Consider the following 20,500-nt stretch of genomic DNA (forward strand, 5'->3'; position numbering starts at 1 on the left):
TTGATATAATTGTGTTTTGCATGTGATGACAGCCTGTGTGGAATGTGTGTGGAATGTGAGTGTGTGGGTTGTTTTTGAAAGCGTGATGTTTGTGTGTAGTTGGTGATGTGCAGGTGAATGTTGTGTTGACGCCACTGTCCCTGTTGCAGAGATGTGTGGCTGTGTACGTTTGTGTGGTATTGCAGTTCAGTGTGAGTGGGATGCCCAGAGGGGGCGTATTGTGACTGTGAATGTGTCTGTCTTGATGTATGTATCAGACTATGTACAGTATGTGATGTGTATTTGGTGCCCGTGGCATGCCCCCCTTATGATGTGTACGATGGCGTTACCATCTGTTACTAAGTGTTCTGATACTGGTAGGTGTGTGTACTTACGGTTGGTGGCATCCATGGCACCGTTGGTTTCGTGTACCTTCGAGGACGGTCCGGCGCGGCAGGACATGTGCGATGGGTTCCATGGAGGCATCGGACAAGTGAGACTTCCTGGAGGTGAGTGATTGGCCAACCAAGGTCACATTGGTGGTGTGCAACCTCATAATTGGTCTGGCGGAAACACAGACTCCGCCGGTCTGCTGGTGCAGCCTTGTGACCATGGCTGTCTATGCTGGCTGGCGGTGCTGGCCGAACCGCAGCGGTCTTTGCTCCATAGGCCCCAATGACTCGTATTTCAGCGTTCCGACCGCCAACCTGACTGCATTCGGACCACCACCGCTGGTCCGCCAAAGTCATAATGAGGCCCTAAATAGAAAAAAATATTTCTAGTGCTTAAAAGGCAATAGCGCTGACCAGAGACATCTGGTCGCGCTAGACTGGGATCAAGCCACAATTTGAGGCTGACCACGATGGAGCCCTGCTTGGATACACTGAGCAGGAGGACTCGGTCACATTTTTACCTTCGGTCTTAACCATTTTTCTGGAGCTTTATCTCTCGTCTTCTGGCGGTGCTCCTCGTCAGGCCGAGATCCTTTGTGACATCGTAGCCTTGATTTTCAGCGCAGCCCCAGTCAAATCCTGGAAGTCTCGTCAACAGGGAAAAGTTCCGAAGCTTCAGAGGGATGAACTTAAAATTCAGCCCTGGTTGCAATTTCAGCGCTGGTGGCTTGACTCTTGTCGACGGGTCGGTCACCTTATGGAGCTTTTTCACTAAAGGTCTCCAAACTTCTCCAAACTTTTGGATCTCCTTGTAGAAGTTCTCCTTTGGGTCTCAAAGTGTCCAAAACACAAATCCAAGGGTCTAGCAGCACTGAGATGGTCCTTGGAAGTTTGGGACCACAATTCCTACAATGCACCTGGCCAAATCCTTAAAAGTCCACTGGACACACTACAGGCTGGGGACATCTTGTGGAAGTTGGTGCAGGGAAGCTCTGTTAACCTGTTGCTTTCAGGGAGTTTTCTCCTCAGTCCTTTTAGAAGGAAGGTAAAGTCATTATGGCTATAGTTCCAGGGTGCAACAGAAGCAGTCCTTCAGAGTGTAATCCTTTGGGAAGCAGGCTAGGGTCCCAGCAGGGCAGTCCTTCTTTTCCTTGTGGTTTCAGACAGCAGATCTGAGTTGCTATGCAGCTCTCACATATGTATTTAACAGTTTGGGGGCAAGAAGGGGTCTACCCCTTTCCAATGAAATGCAGTTTGCCGCCCAAAAGCATGACAGCTTCCTCCAAAGTGTAGCATATTCTTGTCCCACAAAGCACTGTGCTTTTTAAATCCAAGATGGTGGATTTCTCTATAGTAGAGTAAGACCTGGCTAAACCAACTTACTGGTGTAGCTCAATTCCATTAACACTTTCTCTCCAGATCCTCTGCAAATTCCTTTCCTGGGCCTACTATCTGGCTGAAGGGTACAGGAAGAGAGGGTAGACCTGGCTGACATTCCTTTCTGTCCTGTTCTCTTTCAAGCCCAGTTTGATTTACCCAACCCCCTTTCCGGTCAGCGCTCTGCAGCTGCAGGGCCCCCCCCACCAGATAGGCTCTGCTCTATGCAGGACACGTACTACCTCATCAAAGCAGTGTAGCTAATCCTGTTAATTCTGCTCAATCAGAAGAGGCCACTAGAAGGCTGGATTTTGGCTCACAGAAGAGAAAGTCCTATAATGTATTTTCTATATTAGTTATGATACATTAAACAGTGGCAACTGGTTAGATTTATCATTACTAATCTTTTGAGTCCTTGAGTGACACATTTAGCTTCTTCCTAGCAGTATCTATACATTATATGAAATATTCCAATGTTAGCCTATGCAGCTAAGTATCTACAATGAGAAAAAGTGAAATGGGCAGCTTTTCCCTCACAAGGGCACACAAAGCACCTTTAAATGTCTCTGCTTAGGGTTACATGGGACCCCACACCTGAGGGGCACCTAGGTGAGGCCTTAGGGGTGGTGCATATGTAAAAATAAGGTTGTTTACCACTTGGGAAGTGGCTTAAATTACAAAGTCAAATTCAAAGTCAAATTTGCACGCATTTTACTTTTTAAAGACAGTCTGCAAGGCAGGGATACCCATTAAAAATGACAACAAGCAACACAGAAGTACACATTCCTGTCCAGGAAACCGCTGGGCCTCTAAACCTCACTGCCCTATTATATACTTTGGACTTATAGGTAGTTTGATTCCCCCTTGCCATATTATATACTAGGGACTCACACTGTCTGTCATTGCCAATTGTAACTATGCACTGCACCATATACCTTTTTAGTCAACACACAGGTCAACATACAGGTCCTAGGCATGGTTAGCAGATCCCAGGGCATAGTCAGTGTCAGTTACCACCAGTATCAGTCAGGAAAAAAATGAGGTGACCAGGCTAAAAGGATGACTTTCCCACCAAACTACATACTATTTATTCTGCTTGTGAGCCATAAACCTGGCTCAAGTAATTTTTACCATGAGGATTTTATGAGGTAAGTATTGGTTAAATATTGGTTAGATATTATTGTTGAGCTTCCCTATATAATTATATATATATATTGGTTATACCAATAATTATACTATGGAAGTGTATATCAGTGTTCTCCAATATCAGACTTCTCCAACGAGTAGCTTGTGAGCTACTTGCAGCTCTCCAGCTAACAGTAAGCTCTCATGCAGCCCAGCCTCCTAAATTATAACTTTTTGCTTGGGTGAATTAATTGATGTTTACCACAATTGAAGTGTGTATTACAGACAAAAATGTGTGTATTTTTAAAACTCATTAGCTACTGTTTGGAGAAAAATGGATGAATTTCCAAAATATGCTTTAAGCTGATATTTGAGTGATACATTATGGTATAATGGGGGGAACCTATTACTAATATTATTTACTTGATGCCTGGGACATTGCAGCTATTCTATGAATTATCCATGTAAAGGCATTCCAAATTGGTGACATCTTTTTTTCGTTACTTCTTTCAACCCTCCTGATGCACAGAGGTGATCACTGCTGGTATTATTGTATAGAATGATCACTAAGGTAATCTTGTCTGATGTGGTCACTGTTACAACACTAATTTTAACAGCTCAGGTAGGATTTAATTGAACAAAAGTAGCTTTTATTCCAGAAAAGGTTTGAGATCCATGTGTATAAGCATTTAAAATGTGCCAGATGTTTATCAATTTTTTTAAGAATGGCATATTAAAAATGAATATATACAGGAAACCAGTGGTAAACCATTAGCACCTAACTTTAACATCACTTTTACCTATGGTTTTCTTCAGTGAAATCTGTTTTTTTTAACATAAGATAAGCTATCATTACCATACCTAACTAAAGGGTCACTTTAACCTTTGTTTTTCTTCAGTGAATCTCTGAGTTTTTTTAGCGAAAGTTAAGATATGTCTACCATACCTAACTATAACGTCACCTTACTCTTTTTTTTCAGTAAATATATATGTATATATTTAATGGGACATGTTTGTGTATTTAAGTGTAGTACATCTATATTTACCTTTATATATACACATATACCTTGTTGATATTTTGGATATCGATATTTTTGCTACGATATTTAGTACCATGAAATTTACAGTTCTATTTTCTGGTTCCACATGGGCAAAGCAATAAGAGGTTGATTTTCACAGGCCATGACTCTTCTTCTGTCTTGGCCCTAATTATTGAGCCTTCATTACCAATCTACAGTCTCAGAAATGGCTAGCAAAAGAATCTCCATAACAGCCGTAACTGGAACAGTACAAATTTATGACTTTACCTTTTCACTGTTTTGAGCATAGCCATGAGCATAGCCCTGCCCTTGATTATACATCTATTTTTGTCTATTAATACTGGGGTAGGCATTTAAAGATGGCATTGGATAGACTCCATCCTTCACACGTCATCACTGCACAATTTCACATTTATTTCTGACATTATATTTACTGTGTGTCTCACTAAAAATAACATGTGTGAAACATTTAAACCCATTAATGAAATGTAAGCACTGAAAAACTAAAGCTTTATAAACATGTGCACTAATGCTTGCTTAAAATGCTTACTTTTATTCATTATTCACGTTATATATTTACACTTCATGTTATATTAACATAAGTAAACATATATCCTTTATTCTCATTTTGCATCAATCTTGGAAGTTATACATGTGCATATTTAATCATGTATTCAAGATGCACATTAAGGCCCATATTTATACTTTTTTTAGCGCCGCATTTGCGTCATTTTTTGATGCAAAAGTAGCGCAAACTTACAAAATGCAGTGCTAAAAAAGTATAAATATGGGCCTAAATGTCTAGTTAAAGTTAGCCTGACTAAAGGCTTCAATGTGAAATGTACTTTGCTTGGTCAGCGTTTTCTTTCTTTTGCAGGAGTATTCTCATGATTTCATTAGCTAGAGAAAGGAGTATTGATATATGTATTAGTTTAGTGATAGTATGGCCTGAGAAGAGAAATTTTGGCAAGGAGTGTGCAGACCTAATGAGCAGAAGAAGCCTCCTATTAATCGTTTACTAGGAACGAGAGATGCTCAAGATTGCATTAACTGTCTAAATTCTATGGGAAGGCAAACTCAAGCGATGTTGCAAATGCACACAACAAGAAGTGAATTGATTGGTTCCTAGTGAGGTGGGAAAAGATACAAATATTGCTGAAGTTTCTGTTTGTTTCAACTAATGTTCTTACTGTTAGGATTGTAAGCACATTCCCTTAGAATGAGATATACAGACATCTCTGTTTCCTTTATTCTTGTAAGTGTGAAACTTTATGCTAAACACATTCCTTTTTTGGGAAGGTTTCTACTGAAGTCTTCACTATGCTGACATCTTCTCACATTTCTTGGCTCTCGTAAGACCCCTTCTACCAACTATCCTTACTAAATTTAGAGCCCAATTAGATGATTTTAGAATAATTGTATGTTTAGGAGAGATAACCGAAGTTTCTTTATGGAACATCTATTTCTAATTCTCAGTTTCTATATTGCAGTTGCTGTTACTGTTTTGTATCTTATTTTACTTAGTTTACTGAGACTGAACCTATTGCATTATTTCAGCTTTCTAGCTGTTATCTTGTATCTTCTGAATATATTTTTGACATGCATATGTACTGGCTTGATTAATAATTTGAATTAAATCCTTTAACTTCAGTCACTGAATCATGGTCCTTATTGTGAGGTCAAATTGGCTTCACAAAATTTTAAATGTATGATTATTTTAACTCCTTTTCATGCTTCATGTCAACTTAAAATGGTCCATCACAACAGGAGATTGCAAATCACGGTCCTGCTCAATTGCAAAATACTAATATTTGCTAATAGAAATTTCTTAAATTTTTGTGATTAGGTACACTTTTCGCCTTTTTTTAAGTATATGTAATTTTGCAATTTGCTCTTTCTGATTCACAGACTTCTGAAGCTTAGCAGAGTGGATTGTCTTCTTAACGTCGGTGGCCACTTGTTACATTAACATATTCGCATCAGAGCAAAAAAGGAGGAAACATACTTTGACACCACTGCAAAGAGTAAATTACATATTTCAAGTATTAATTATTTTAAATATGCAGCAAAGATTTTAACAAATAATTATTGGTATAAGAATAAATCACCTTTAACAAACACATTTTCATGTTTTTATTGCTTATATAATAATAATCCCGGCACCCTGATATACATCCATAAAAAAATTGTTGTCCAGAAATTTGAATTTTTGATTTGTTTTTTTGGATCACTAGAGTAATTTAACTTGGGTAGACATTGTTGATCCAAGCCAAATTTTTCTGGATGATGTTTTTAAAAATGGGCAACGTTTAATACACTCAGTTCAAAGACAGAAAACCGGAAAACCAGGTTTGTAGAGTTTGTTAAAGGATTTGATGAAAAATCAGAACTTTGCTAGTACTGGGAAACTGTTTTACACATGATAGCTCTTGGTAGATCAAGAAGGGATTGGGAGCTGCACATAAAGATTGTTGAGTCACTGATTACTGTGTTTTGCGAATTTGATTGCATAAAGCATTCACCCACAGAACTTACACATACAAGTACTTGCAAAACCTGTGCTACAAAAAGATGTCCCTGTTGATATGCTTTTCTCAAATGTTCAACAGTCTGCAAATGTACCAGGAGTGATTGCTGAGAAAAATAAATTAAGTGAACTATGAAAATGTGTCTAAAACAGGAGTGATAAACATTATTTTTGTTTCATATTTAGATCATAAACATTGTTTGATGTATACATAAAAGGATTAACCCCATCTCTGCCAGGCCTTTTCCCCCTCAGGTTCCAAGCCTTTTTTTGGCTATTTGGGGTAGTTTGCATTTGGGCCCTCATAATTTTTGGCCACATAAGCTATCCACACCAAAGTTGCATCCTTTTTTCCAACATCCTAGGGATTCTAGAAGTACCCAGATTCTGTGAGATCCCCTGTAGTAGGCCAAGAAATTAGCCAAAATACAGCTATAATTTCATATTTTTTTTAAAATAAATGGAAAAAAGGGCTGCAGAAGAAAGTTTATGTTTTTTCCCTGAAAATGGCATCAAGGAAGGGTTTATACTGCTAAAATCACCGTCGTCCCACATTTCAGGAACAGGCAGACTTGAATGAGAAAACCACATCTTTCAACACAATTTTGGCATTTTACTGGGACATACTCCATTTTTACTATTTTTCGTGCTTTCAGCCTCCTTCCAGTTAGTGCCAGAAATGGGTGTGAAACCAATGCTGGATCCTGGATAGCTATACATTTCTGAACAAAAGACACAATTCTGAATTCAGCAAGGGGTTATTTGTGTGATCCTTCAAGGTTTTCCTACAGAAGGTAACAGCTAAAATAAAAAGAAATTGAAATTGAAGTTAAAAAAAAAAAATTTCTTCTATAACTTTTTCCAGCTACGGCAGATTTTTGAAAGCAATATACCATTACGTCTGCTGGACTCTTCTGGTTGTGGGGATATATAGGGCTTGTAGGTTCATGAAGAACCGTAGGTACTCAGACACAATAAATGAGATGATAGAAAGTGCTGGAATCTGAGAGGAGCCACAAATTTTCTTCCATCTGCCATTCCCCAAAGTCTCCTGATAGAAATGGTACCTCACTTGTGTGGGTAGGCCTAGCACCCGCAACAGGAAATGCCCCAAAACAGAACAAGGACACATCACATGTTCCCAAAGAAAACTGACCTGTTTTTTGCAAAGTGCCTAGCTGTGGATTTTGGCCTCTAGCTCATCCGGCACCTAGGAAAACCTACCAAACCCAGATATTTCTGAAAACTAGACACCTAGGAAAACCCAGTATGGGATAACTTGTGGCGCTCTCACCAGGCTCTGTTACCCAGAAACCTCAAAAGTTGGCAAACAAAACACTTTTTGCTCACATTTCGGTGCTGCAAAGTTCTGGAATCTGAGGGGAGCCACAAACCTCCTTCTACCCAGTATTCCCCAACTTCTCCCAATAAAAATGGTACCTCAACTGTGTGGGTAGGCCCAATGCCAGCAACAGGAAATGCCTGAAAACACTATGTGGACACATCAAAATGATCAAATACAAAACTACCTGTTTTTGCGGGGGAACCTGCATTTTTGGTCCTGGGCTCAGCAGCCTTCTAGGGAAACCTACCAAACCCAGACATTTCTGAAAACTAGACACCTGAGTGAGTGCAGGGAGGTGTGACCTGCGTGGATCCCCCCAGTGTTTTCTTATCCAGAATCCTCAGCAAACCTCAAATTTATCTAAAAAATCAAATTTCCCCTACATTTCTGTGTGGGATCACCACATCAGCACAGATTTCCTGCCACCCAAGGTTCCCCTCAGTCTCACAATAAAAATGATACCTCACCTAGACAACTTTTTAGCACAAAGCGCTAAACACATGTGAAGTTTGACGACTTTCCTACTCTTACACTTCGGAGTACGCACACTCATTCTACAACTTCATTTGGAGTATGCAAACTCCCTAAACCCTCACAAACATCACACTTCACATGCGATTTGCATATGCTGTGCAAGCGCAAAGCCTGCTCCATTCACACTATCACTAGAACGCCGAGAACATCCTCAAACAACTATTGGCAGGCTTCAAGATTCTGGGAAAGTCATTTCAGGATTTAGGGAAACATTTTCTCTCCAATTTGTATCATTGAAAAATTAATCTAAATCTCAGTAATAATGAACTCCCAAAAGACCAAATCATCAAGCTACTACCATCTCCTTGATCTTTACGTCTTTCTGCTACTGTCTCTGTGAACTCTTATGCTAGTTTATTAAGGAGAAAAACATGTACCAAACATCTATGTTGGGCTCTTAAGGAGACAAACCTGTACCGGACATCTATGATGAGCTCTTAAGGAGACGACTCATCAGTCTGCTACCATCTCTGTTAGCAGGTCAGACCTTAATAAGTAAACTTACAAGGGGACGCAAATAGGTCAATTAACCTTTTGACTTGCAATTAAGATGTTCTCACCATAACTCCAGTACATGCATATCAATAATCAATAATTAATCAATAACATCAATGATAATCTAATCAACGCTTGAGCCACTTCACATTCTAAAGTTACAGTACAATTTGATTACCAAGAACTTTTGCGCAAACGCTATCACATACAATTATTTTCAGCAATGGAAAAATATTGACTATCACTCTTAGCAGACTTTCATTAGTAAGGATCCTTATCTATCACCAGATTAGCATCAGCATGTTGGGCTTCATGCAAAAGAATTTAGTAAACACAAATTTGGAAAACACCTAACTATGGCTCTGTCAAAATAGGGCAGTTGATTCCTAGAAAGAAAAAGCAAACAGTCTTAAGAAACACATCAGTAGTAATATACATCTCCTCAAGTGGATCGGCAAGCTAAGATAGTCTCTGTCATCAGGACATCAGTTTGGTCAGCAAGGCTTGAGGATTCAGCATCAAAGTTCAGAAAACACAAAGGGAGTCATTATGACCCTGGCGGAAGGCGGAGAAGCGGCGGTAAGACTGCCAATAGGCTGGTGGTCTTTTTTTTTGGTATTATGACCATGGCGGTTACCGCCATGGTCATCCGCCGGTTCTCCGTTCCGCCCGCCGGGCTGGAGACCGGGGTCTCCAGCCCGGCGGCCATCACTATACCGCTGGCGGTATTTGGACCCGGCTGACCGCCATAGATTTCATGCGGTTTGAAACCGCCATGAAATTCATGGCGGTAAGCACTATCAGTACCAGGGAATTCCTACCCTGGCACTGATAGGGGTCTCCCCCACCCCCACCCCGACTCCCTCCCTTACACCCCCCACCACCCCTGCCACCCCCCAAAGGTGGCAGGGCCCCCCTCCCCACCCCGACCCTCAACATCACATAACTCACTCACACACGACACGCACGCAGGCACCACCAACACATACACGCACACACACCGACATACATGCCAACATCCACACAGAGTCAGACATGCACACCCACATTCAAACATACACGCACACTTCCATATAGCCATACCCACAGACATACATGCACTCATTCCCAAACATGCAACACCCCCGCAAGCATACACACACTCACACACCCCCTCTACATACACACACGCACACCCCCATGCACGCACACAACACCCCCCCACCGGCCCACCCCCCTCCCCTAACAGAAGATTGACTTACCTGGTCCGTCGATCCTCCGTGAGGGGACGTAAGCCATGGGGGCTGCTCCGCCGACACCACACCGCCAACAGAACACCGCCACGCCGAAGCACAGGACGTGATTTGGTGGGCGGTGTTCTGTTGGCGTGGCGGTGGAGGTGGAGCAACCTCCACTTCCCCGCCGCCCGCCAGGATGGCTGTTGGCGACTCTCCGTCCGAAAAAGGACGGAGAGCAGCCAACAGTCATAATACGCTGAGCGGAAAACCACCACCACTGGTGGTCTTCAGCACGGCGGTCCCTCGCGGTCTTTTCAAAAGACCGCCGAGGTCATAATGACCCCCAAAGTCTTTAAGCAGTAAAGTTAAGCATGTTTCTTGTCAAGACGCTCAAGAAGGTAACCACCTTTCGGCCAGAAAGAAAATGGGCAAATGGGCTGTCTTCCATCAGTGCAGTCCGGCTAAGTTAGATTTCCTAAAACTACTTCCCAAGTCCCTACGCGTCAAGGGATCGCATGTTCACACTTTGTTCAATAAGACTAAAATATCAAATCTATACTTTCTACTAGTACTGGTTCACATGTCGCTGATTGGCTCCTCTTGTAATGTCCTCATCATCCGGCTTGTCAGGTAACAATATTGTTGCAGCTTATACTCCAGTCATTGTCTCCATTGTTCTTCTCCTGGGGAAGTCAGTCATACACACATTACACTCATATTGTTACATTTAGCAAGAACAGCATCTTCTAGCAATCGGTTCTAATGAGAAAATACTTTTAGCTACGAGCACATTCGGTCAGCACAGTGGAATATTACAATTTAATTATCTAAGCAAACATTTTATTAATCGGTTTAGAAATTCAGCTTGACATGAGGCCATGCAACTAGGCCAGGACCTCAGCTAAGTTAAGGCCTACAGTTAATAAAGCTAAATACATAACACATAACTCTTAATAGGATGTATTACTACGTTAATCAAACATAAGCTCCTTATTTCATACTAATAAGCAATACTTCGTGAACATTTTCAAATGTGTGCATTATTTTTCCCTATATTATTACATTTTCTACACAAATCCATTACTCAGAACTCATAGTTTTTATTAAATCACCTGCTTTAGCAGTGCGCTTCTCCCATATCCCTGCAGAAACATTTTAAACACAAGAACTGCATCATTTGTTTGTGCTTCTACACAAATCAAAACTGTAAGCATAGGAAAATAAAGACAAAAGCGATGAAGTGATAGAGGTTTCATTGCAATTTTCGGAGTTTTTTCTACGAAGCACATTTTCATCTGACTCTCCTGTTGCTGTCCATCTTCTATCGAGTATCCTTCAACGATAACCTAATATGCTGAAATTCATGCGGCAGTTAGTTCATCCTGCAGACAGAGAAAACGTAGCTGTTACCTTCTGGCACGTAGCCAGACATTGATATGCATCAGTGTTTACGAGAGTGGTTTTCCGTGGGGACAAAAATGCTGCTTTTCCATTTAATTATATCCTAACTGCTGAAATTGCTGGACCTTACTGTCGGAATTACGCGGTTAACAGTGGTAATCCCTCAACCATTGGGCATGTTACGATCTTTCGTCTTAAAGTACGTCAGGAGCCAGGCAGTTGTGCACACATCCCAACTTTTTCTTTCTTCGAAGTTTTGATGTGTTTCTGCATCAATTTATGGATTTTCCGTTACAGGTCATTAATTTCTTAGGAGGATTAATTTCTTAGGAGGAGAGAGGTTTCAGATAGCAGCCAGGTAGCTAGCCCATCGTGCTTTATTAATGCTGCTCTGGAAATTAAATGTTTTGTCAATAAATAGATAATTTAAAGCATCATTTCATAAATATTTATTTGTCACCAAACTAACTTGTAATAAAGATCCGATGACCAAGACAAATCCTGGGTCTACTTTAGGTCAAAAACTCTGAATACATAGTTATTTTAATTGCTTAAACGCTGCAAATTAAATTGCAGTATCTTATTTGTCAGGCAATATAATGGTTATAATCGATAAAGAAGCTGATGTATAGTTGAAGCACTCACTTGCCAGTACTTTACTTCCGCATAAGGGTGTACTATTGTAGTTCGGTAAATAACAATAAATCGCTTTAATGGAAATTGATCCTTGCACAATAATTTCGGTGCGTAAATAGATCATGTATATGGCAGAGTCAATAAGGGCCACTGGGTGAGATTGCTTCAAGATGGCCGCCGAGAGTCACAATGATAAATGAGCCTGGTTCAGAAGCCATGACACTGCAAAACTCTGAAAGCTACTGCAAGTGCAAACTAATAGAAATAGAGCAACACACTTCCTTCGTGTTCCCTACTAAAGAGATGGACGACGACAAATCGTCCTTGCTTTAATGCCCATTGCTGAAGGAACTCAAGATTTTCAAATAATGAAATGGGAGTAAAAGATAATGTAAAATATAAAATATATCCTTGCGTCCATCAGAAAAATGGGCTTTAAATTAAGGCGGTGCTTCCATGAGCTTGATCCACAAAGAAATTGAACATAAGCAAAAGCAAAGTGTTTTCTGTAAATGGTACACTATTCATAACATTACAGCACACTTACTTTCCCAGACTGTTATTGCACACGTCTGAATTAAAAGTAAAAGTCCCGAGGGAATTTTCAACTTCAGAAGTCGAGTAGGAAGCAGAAGTGTTTTTTGTAATGGCTTTGATGTTACACGGGTTGAATTACATGAACTCATTAAAAACTGGAGCTTTTCATGTACGTTTCAAAGTGTGAAATTAAAAGCATGCTAATGTTGCAAACCTGAAAGAAGCTCCAAACACATGATAGCTTCTTAGGGGGAGCAGACCAAATCTCAGATGGCTATTTAATATAAATTCCATGAGCACTTGTCTCAAAACACTGGTGGGCTTAACCACATAATCCAAAATCATATGAGAAATTCTAAGATCCAGATAAAGGCATGGTAAAACCTGAAAGGTTGCAAAAAAGGAATCGTTGGTGTTTAAGAAAGGCAAATGCCCAATTCAGATGTTTAGCTAATTTAGTGATTGCTTTTGGTTTCACAATGGAAAAACAACAATAAATGTAATCAGGTCCCTTGCTTTTTTATTTAAAACACGTTATTATAACATTTCAGAGCTCAGTCTACTAAACTGTGACACCACATTTCCCAGAACACAGCCACATCCCACTTAGAAGAAAAGCATAAGTAAGGTGAAAAACCACCTATAAAACTACTATAAGTTTTGCTGGCTGAGTGAGGCCCCTCACTCTAACTCCTCACCCTTGCTGCAGATCTAGCACATGCATTCACACTGGTCGCAGATGATTAATAACCAATTAAAGGAGGTGTTCAAATGATGGTTACCAAATGGAGAGAAATTGCTTGTGCTGATCCATCAGTTCATAAGATAGCTTCTCCGTGGCTTGAACATCTCACATTTTGCAGTACAATTTTGTTAGAGGGGTGTGGTGTTTTCCAAACCACTGCAGTGAGCAACACATGGCATGCCCAGGCTCTGCCATCTCGTCTTTCCATCTGCTAGCAGATCCCTAAATCCCAGCAACATCACCTCCAATTATTCCATTGGTAGATAACCTAGAAAACTTGTAATTCTTCTCAGTGCCTCCTCCCAGAATCCCCTAAATTTTTGACATCACCTTGATAGCGCGTCAGTCCTTAATAAGTAAACCTACAAGGGGATGCAATAGGTCAATAAACGTTTTGACTCGTAATGAAGAAGTTCTTACCACAGATTGAGTACATAATCAATAAACATTACACGATAATCAACAATCATTAGTAATCAATTAAATCAATAATCAATGGAGTCAGTAAAGGTCATGCACCATGACCTTTCAGCCATGAATGAACACACATTTAATACAAGTTTAGTACGTTTATTTCCCTTATATTAACAATGCTAAAGTCATTTAGATTAATCTCAAAATCTAATGAAACACATATAAAAACAATACTGGTTGTCCAAAGCGGCGGAAGAAACGCAATCTAATCAAAGCTTGAACCACAACACATTCTAAAGATACAGTGCAAATCAATAGCAGAGCCAGCTGCGACAAAGATAAAACATACATGGAAATTCAATCATTAGTCCCTGTTATTGTCAGTCTTTTATGAAGCACTTCTTAACTAACATCAGATTAGCATCAGCATGTTGGGCTTCATGCAAACAATTTAGAAACACAAATTTGGAAAACAACTAACTATGGATCTGTCAAAACAGCTTAGTTGGTACCTAGAAAGAAAAGGCATAACATGAATAACAGTCACGTTTCATTATATCTACCTATCCGCGGTATGGGTCAGCAAAGCAGAATTAGGGGGTCATTCTAACTCTGGCGGGCGGCGGAGGCCGCCCGCCAGAGTTCCCCCCTCCGAAATACCGCACCGCGGTCAGTAGACCGCGGAGGGTATTCTAAGTTTTTCCCTGGGCTGGCGGGCGGTCGCCAAAAGACCGCCCGCCAGCCCAGGGAAAAACTCCCTTCCCACGAGGATGTCGGCTCGTAATCGAGCCGGCGGAGTGGGAAGGTGCGACGGGTGCTGTTGCACCCGTCGCGTATTTCACTGTCTGCCAAGCAGACAGTGAAATACTTGTAGGGGCCCTCTTACAGGGGCCGCTGCAGTGCCCATGCCAGTGGCATGGGCACTGCAGGGGCCCCCAGGGGCCCCGCGACCCCCCCTACCGCCATCCGGTTCCCGGCGGGCGGACCGCCGGGAACTGGATGGCGGTAGGGGGGGTCGGAATCCCCTCGGCGGCGCAGCTAGCTGCGCCGCCTTGGAGGATTCCAAAGGGCGGCGGTACACTGGCGGGAGACCGCCAGTGTTGCCGGTCCGACCGCGGCTTTACCGCCGCGGTCGGAATGCCCTTGGGAGCACCGCCGGCCTGTCGGCGGTGCTCCCGCCGACCCTGGCCCCGGCGGTCTTAGACCGCCGGGGTCAGAATGACCCCCTTAGTCTTCGTCCTCAGGTCATAGGTCGATCAGCAAAGCATCAGGCTCGTAGTCAGAGAGTATGAGCCCACTGACACAATGAATCTTGAATCTCTCAAAATCAGGTCTCTCGAGAGCTCAAATCGTAATAGGTCTGAAGTCTTTTACCCCTGCGGCGTTGTTATATTAAAGTCACCCAAACTATCCCCTAATACCCTATTTGTCAGTGAATCGTACATTTATACTTTATCCAATAATATTTCTACACCAAATCTATGAAGTCTAATATTTCACTCTTCACATGCAGTTGATTGGTCCACTTTACGATGTCCTCATCATCCAGCTGGTCAGGTAACAATAGTGTTGCATCTTCAGCTCCAGTCAGTATCATCATTGTTCTTGTCCTGGGAAAGTGCATCACACACACATTACACATAAGTTGTTACAGTAGCAGGAACATCATCTCCTTGCAGTCGCTTCTCACGAAAAGCTTCTGTTAAACACTTTTAACAAGACAATGGACATTTCACAGTTTAATTCACTCTGTCAGCATGTTTATTAAACGCTAAGAAATACAGCTTCTGCATGAGGCCTGGCAAGACTAGGACAAGACACTTTCTAAATTAAGGCATACAATTAATAAAGCTAGAGCATACTTCATTAACCCTTAATATGACATATTACAAAATTAGTCTAGTACATTTTCAATATTTTATAAGTATTAATCATTAATTAGTACATTTCGTGAACACTTGTGGCCATTTCTCGAGGTCACATTTTCAAATGTGTGCAGAATTTTTCTATGTTATTAATTTTCTATATAAACTCATTATTCAAAATACATGAACACTCATTAATAATTTTATGGCAAGACTGGAGGCTCATATTATGCATTTTCTTTTCTTGTTTAGTAAATAGCAGCAGTCAAGAAAACAACAACTTCCAGAAGGCCAAAGGAAAACGGGCCAATGGGAGACAAACAGTAGTTCGAAGAGTCCACCAATCACAGGTCATCAAACCCCTAAATACGTATCTTGACTATGAATAGCCCTCTTTTCTTGCTGCTGGCAGTCAAGATAAGTATTTCACATCTATGCTCGTTTGTCTTTATTTATATTTTTCACTGTAACGGTGTTGCTTTATTGTATTATATGCTTTGTTAGCGTTGCTTTTGCTGCCCTTTCATTTCTACTCGGCTCGTAGCCACATATTTTCACTTTAGCACGTCTCCTCTGGCGTGCCTTTTTCTCTCACCAGCATTCTAAACTGCAGTTTCTCATAGCGCAACTTCATTTCGTGTCAGCGCTTGTCTGAAACAGCAGTTTCGTGCTCTTTCTTCGTTTGTGGGACATTTCCTTACCTGCTTGCTGCCTCGTGTCAGCGTCCCGGCTTCATGTTTCAGTCAGGTTCTGCCTTTTTCTCCACCCATAGGCGGAGCCAAGTTAGTTTTCTTCTCAAATTAAAGGGACATTAACCCTTTCTAATATTTCTAATATTTCTTTAATTTAATTCCTGATTAATTAATTTTTTTATGGAAATGGAGGGCTCTTTGATTAAAAATAGCTTGGAGAAGGATGAACACATTAATGAACAGCTGAGTGAGTTCATTCAATGTTTTGTGGAGCAAGCTGTGTCAACTTCTATTAATAAATTATCTAACACTTTGGAAAATTCTATTTTAAGCTCTGTCTCTAAGACGATTTTGGCACAATCTGCAGGGGAAAGCAGAAAACACCCTATTTCAAAAAATGTTTCCAAAAAGGCGTTGATTAGTGAGGTTACCTCACAAAAGGCAGAGGACGCAGCTCCTCATAAGGTTCCTTCTAAGGAGGGTTCTAAGATTTTACATTCTAAATCGTCTCTTAAGTGCGCAAAGAAATCCAAGCATATTGCAGCGCCTATTGTGATTTCCATTATTTTCGATACTGATGATGATGGTACAGATTCCGTCTCTGAGGCAAACAATTCAGATGATGACGACTCTGTATTTTCTCCTCCTACAAAGAAAGCAAAGATGATGGTGCAAGAGGCTAGCCAGCCTCCAGTAATTTCGGATGCGGAAGGGGTTCCTATGTTCAACCCAATTGATATTCATCACCCTAATTCTACAGAATGGTTCCCGTCGGATCATGTAGGTGATTATGTGGCATCTACATTACGCACATCATTGGATAAACAAACCAGAGCCAAATTCCGTTCTGAATGTCCTCGTCCTTCCTTAGCATCCAAAATTACATCCACCCCAGCTATTGACCCTTCCCTCATTACCTTTTTTACCAAGTTCGGTAAGGATCCACGCAAAGGCGTGGACAAAGCCTGGTCCACTTGTCAGGATAAGCTGCTGGATGTAGTGGGTCCTCTCACCCGCATTTTTGATTTGGTTGAAGCTGCCCGTCTGGACAATTGTCCCATTGATCCAGTGGATTTATCTCTATGGGTTTAGAGATCCTTTTGTCTACTAGGCAATGCCAATGCTGCAATTACCCACGAACTCAGGAAAGGCCTCCTTCTTAAATTGGATCCAAAGTTGGTCAATCAGGCTCTGTCAGACCCAGGTATCAAGGCGGAAGGGCTACTTTTTGCGGATTCCTTCATCAAGGAATTGAGCAAATATGTTTCAACCTTTTCCGCCTTGGACAAGGCCCAGCAGTCGCTCCAGAAGATATTTCACAGTTGGGTTTTTGCCACGGCCGGCAGAGGCAGGAACCGCTTTACCGGCCGCACATACAATAACCAAGGTTCCTGTGGTGCCTTCAGTGCCTCCTACCAGGAGTACAGACCGCAATTCTATCCACAAAGAGGACACGGTTTCCGCAACAGAGGCAGCCGAGCTTCCAGACTTGCAGCCCAAACCGGTAAGTCTTTGTGATGGCCCTCCTATTGTAAGGGGTTGTTTTTTGTTGTTCCTTCCAAAATGGCAGTCGATAACTTCAGATCCATGGGTTATAAACACTGTTCAAGGATACAGCATCGAGCTCTACTCAGAGCCTATTCAGACTCTTTTTCCTCAGCCTCCCAAGTTTTCCCAGGAGATGATGTTGGCGATATCAGCAGAAATCCAGGCCTTACATCAGAAACACGCCATCCTCGCCTGTTACCCAGACCCCTCAGGCTTCTTTAGTTCATTTTTCTAGTACAGAAAAAGAACAAAAAGATGCACCCAGTCAGCAATCTAAAACATTTCAACCAATTTGTGGTTTACTGTCACTTCAAAATTGAGACTATTCTCCATCTCAGGGACTCGCTTCTTCAGGGCGATTGGATGGTTCGCTTGGATCTCCAGGATGCCTACCTCTCAGTTCCTATGCATCCAGATTCCAGGAAATTCCTACAATTCGAATAGATGAATCAGTTCTATAATTTTTCTTCCCTTCCTTTCGGCCTTTCTTCAGCGCCCTGATGTTTCACAAAACTCATGAGGCCAGTCGTGGCTTTCCTCAAGGCACAGGGTATCAAACTGATCATTTATCTAGACGATATCCTCATTATGAACCAAGATCGTACTTTTCTTCAATCTCATCTTCACTTGACCTCCTCACTTCTCACTGATCTGGGTTTCCTCATGAACAACGAAAAGTCTTCTCTTGTTCCAGTTCAAGGCATAGTTTCTAGGGTTCCTCGTAGCTTGGGTGTCAGCTACTCCTCTTCTTCCCCCGCAAAGGTAAAGTCTATAAAGTCCGAAATTATTCACACCCTACGCAAATTCCTTATATCCCTCTGATCTTTGGCAAGTGTTGTAGGCCTTCTTTCCTCTTCCATCCAGGCCATTTTCCCAGATCCTCTTCACTACAGAGCCCTTCAAAGACTCAAAATACGTCATCTTCAAAGGGGTCTCTCTTATACAGACAACGTGGTTTTAGATCATGATTCACGCGCAGAACTCCAATGGTGGATAAACCATTTAGATGCCTGGAATGGCAGGACCATATTTGCGTCAGCCCCAGATCTAGTATTAGAATCCGATGCAAGCCTCTCCGCATGAGGAGCCCGGTGTGGTACAATCTTGACTGGGGGTACATGGTCTCTTCAGGAGTCACAGTTGCACATCAACTGTTTAGAGATGCTTGCCAGCTCCTTTGCGGTCAAAAGCCTGGCAAGAGATCGAGTATGTTGTTCAGTTCTTCTCAGAATGGACAACATTTCAGCAGTCAGATATATCAACCGTCTGGGAGGCACAAGATCCAAACCTTTAGCGGAATTAGCGAAAGGGTTTTGGGAGTTTTGTCTTCAAAGAAAAATCTCAGTCCAAGCGGAATACAGCCCAGGCAATCTCAATACCGTAGCGGACTGGCATTCTCGTTTTCTCCAAGACTCCAGCGACTGGAAACTTCATCCCAAAAGTTTCCGGGCTATTTCTCGCAAATGGGGTCCATTGCAAATAGACCTTTTTGCGACACGTCTCAACACTCAGTTGCCCCCGTTCTACAGTTGGCACCCAGATCCGCCTAGCCTTCGATGCCTTCTCTCAGGATTGGTCAACATCCCTGAACTACGCTTTTCCCCCTTTCATTATGATAAACAGGCTATTGGCGCACATCAGACGTCAACAAGAAGTGGTAGTCCTCATAGCTCCTTTCTGGCAATCTCAAGTATGGTTCCCTTCTCTCCTAGAGTTGGCAGTAGACTCCCCTTTTCTCCTTCCCTCATTTCTGGACCTTCTCACCAACCCCTTCAGTCTTTCTCACAACTTGATTCTAGACATCCTTCTCTCCATTTTAGCATAGATATTGTCGGGGATTCCCAACCAGTCCCTGCGATTTCGGCAGAAGCTTCAAGCCTCATTGAACATTCCTGGGCATCAGGCACAAAAAAGGCCTATAGCTCAGCTTTATCCTTATGGCTTAGCTGGTGCATGGGAAAAAATATCAATTCCCTTTCAGCAGATGTAACTTTTATAGTTTATTTCCTTGCAGCTGAAGCTAGTAAAGGTAAGTCATATCGTATGATTAATCTGTACAGATCGGCGATTTCTTCCTATCACCCTTACATCAACGGTAAGCCTGCTGGGGAACATCCTCTAGGTTGTCGACTATTGAAGGGAGTAAAGTTTTCTAATCCTCCTTTACCCAAATACAGTTCATTATGGGATGTCAATGTTGTGTTTAATCTGTTTTTATCTTGCCCTGACAACGATATGCTTTCATTGAAAAAATTGTCGGCAAAGTTGGCCATGTTACTATGCTTGGTTTCATTTAAGCGTCTTTCAGATGTTAGAGCTCTTGATATCACTGCTCGTCATTTTAGCCTTTCAGGGGTTTTGTTTAATATTCATAGACGTACGAAAACTAATTTGTCATTAGTATTTTATCCTTACTTTCCGGACCATCCTAAACTTTGTGTGGGTCAATGTTTAAAAATATATGAACAACAAACAGCCGATTTGAGATATTCTCCTGCTTCCCAACTCCTTATTTCCTTCAAAAAACCTTTCAAACCAGTTTCTTCTCCAACCCTAGCCCTTTGGGTTAAATTGATTATGTCCTTAGCTGGTATTGACACTTCTGCTTTTGGTGCCCATTTCGCAAGAGGT

This window comes from Pleurodeles waltl, chromosome 10 (genome assembly GCF_031143425.1).
Source record: "Pleurodeles waltl isolate 20211129_DDA chromosome 10, aPleWal1.hap1.20221129, whole genome shotgun sequence".
NCBI classification, from domain to species: domain Eukaryota; kingdom Metazoa; phylum Chordata; class Amphibia; order Caudata; family Salamandridae; genus Pleurodeles; species Pleurodeles waltl.